Source organism: Larus michahellis, chromosome 2, assembly GCF_964199755.1.
Source record: "Larus michahellis chromosome 2, bLarMic1.1, whole genome shotgun sequence".
In the NCBI taxonomy this organism is placed as follows: Eukaryota; Metazoa; Chordata; class Aves; order Charadriiformes; family Laridae; genus Larus; species Larus michahellis.
In genome coordinates this window covers 136229125-136231624 of record NC_133897.1, presented here as the reverse complement: position 1 = coordinate 136231624, position 2500 = coordinate 136229125, and the positions used below count along the sequence as shown (strand labels likewise).

General features: G+C 39.2%; 1 protein-coding gene across 3 annotated transcripts in view; it reads right to left on the bottom strand.

The window, feature by feature from the left end:
• Positions 1 to 2500, bottom strand: part of ZFHX4 (zinc finger homeobox 4) — a 150572-nt gene that overhangs the window by 127599 nt on the left and 20473 nt on the right. The window lies entirely within an intron of this gene.

Genomic DNA, 2500 nt, shown 5'->3' with positions numbered 1-2500 from the left:
CAATCCTGGTGAGTTGCCCATCTCTCAACCACTGCCTCAATCAACATCTCCCCTAGCTTAACAAATCATACGCAAGCACTACTGATGAAAATCCTTCAATCATTTCTTGCAGGCAGGCATCTTAGACCATAAACTCCCTTTGTTGAGAACAAGATGCACTCTATAAAATCCGTATCAGTGTCTGGCAGCAGGGTAAAAGCACCAGAGGAAAGTTGGGCACACATTGGTTAAAAGTCTGCTTTCCTTCATTTTTTTGTGAGCCTGCAAGGCTCCAGCCACTGTAATAGTAGCCTGATTACAGCCTAAGCTACCCCGAGTCCTTGCAGATCTCTCAGTTTGCAGAATGATGGCACTGTACACAACAGCTGAGTGCTCCGAAACTTTAGTGTTTATTTTCAGCCTGTGATATAGACTATGACTTGCTTTTACGCAGGAGGTAAGCAATCTTCATTCCAGTCATAAGTCATAAGAGTGATAGATCTCATTAATTTTAGACGAAAGCAGTAGCCGATTTATCAGATAAGTTTTCAATTAAGTATAAAAGTTTGATTACATCCTGAAAACTATTGTTTTAGATATCTGAAGCATTAATGTTTTCTCTATCTTCTCATTTACAAGAGAAGGAAATCTAATTTAAGAATTTTGCACTGCTAGACAATATATACTTATAGACATAATAGCCAGGTGCTACATCCCTGCAGAAAATCACTCAGTGTGATTTTGGGATTAAAAAAAAAAAATCCTTGCCTAGGAAGGCTTCAGTGAAGGTCACTGAGATATTAAGTATGAAGGATAGCTGCTTAATTTTTTTTAAGTGTAATCAAATCTAATCTTGTCAGCTAAATCAGAGAGAGGAAGTGATCAGTTTAAGATACATCAGAAGATTTGCATAGAATGAAAATGAATCAAAATTAGTTTTGGTATCTGAGATGGCTAAAATGACAGCCTAATTGCTCCTGAATCAAACGTCACAAAGCTTGGTGTGTAATTTTAATCATTGATGAGATCCAGGTTAATTATGCTCATGGCACACATGCAATTTAAAAACCTTTTGAAATAATCTGATCACAAAGAGCATGAAAACCTAATAATTCTCTAATTAGTCCAGAGACAAGCATGTTTACCTTCCCATTTGGCAAATCTGCACAAACAGTGTATGCATCCCGAGGAAAGCCTACATGTCTAACGCGTTCTCCTCCTAAGGCCTTATCTGCAGATAAAAAGTTGCACGAGGATAGTTACACCAGAAAGCAAATCCCAGCCCCTTCCATCTGTAGGGGACTGGTGTAAACGTCCTCATACTGGTATCTCTCAACTCTGACACAAACGGATAAACACTGCTGGTATAGAGCATTTTAACATGTATCCACTCAGCAACTGCACTCGTGAGACTGTTTCGGTCACGCGTAAACACACATGCAGGCATGAAGACACAGGCTCGGCTGGCACTAACACGCACACAAGAAGTTTTTTGGACTGTTGCAGAGGAAAAGAGGCAGTAGTAGTAATGTTTTGTTTTCCAGCGATACACATGAAGTAATTCTGCCCTACCCAGAACCATGAAAGGATCAGTCAGGATGAAACCTCTTTAGCGGGTAAAACTGACTGATAAAGAAGGAGTTAATACAGCAAATGGAGCCAGATGCAACTGCCTAAAACTATTCTAGCCCTATCTCTGGCTTTCCATTTAACCTTTGCTGCTTGAAGCAAGCTCTACCCATGCTGCAGTATATCACGGTATACCACACCATCACAGTGTCCGGCACGCACACAAAACCAGTTACCAGAATAGTCGTGGGCATGCACACTGTACTGCGACCAGGATGGCATTTATGAGCATTAAATAATTTTAGGCAGATACAAAATGGGTTCTGCCGCATAGCATCTCACCCTTCCCCTTCTTCCCACAACCCTGCACGGAACAGTCTTCTTGTTGCAATTTCCAGTCCTAAAAGATTTAGCAGAACTAAACTAGATTTTTTAAACCTTCCATCACATAACCAAAGTAAAAAACAAAACCTGCACTGTAGTAAATGTCACAACATCTTTCCTGTTACTTAATCAACATTTTAAAATAAACGGCACATTTGTAGTTATCAGTCTCCTTACATAACTTCAGTATTAATCAGTACTAAACAATGACATCAGCCCTCTGATCACAATTGTATAAACAAGAGTCTATTTCACTCCAATTAAAACAAATACTAAATCTTTGAACTGATGAGCAACACAGAGAGAAACCGTAACGTATATTTTCACACTTGAGCTGTTCACAGTCTTTGTGGCCATGTTTGCAATCAGGTTAGGTAGATGAAATCCTTGATGAGGAATTAAAGATTACTGGGATGACTTACTGATTGTGTGTAACATATGATGGAACATGCATCCATTAGAGGTTACAGCATCTTCAATACTGAAAAATAAAAAAAATATCTCCCCCCAGGGACCTTCTAGGAGAGTTATAACGAAGTTTCACAAAGTCAGAGCTAAAAAAAAAAAA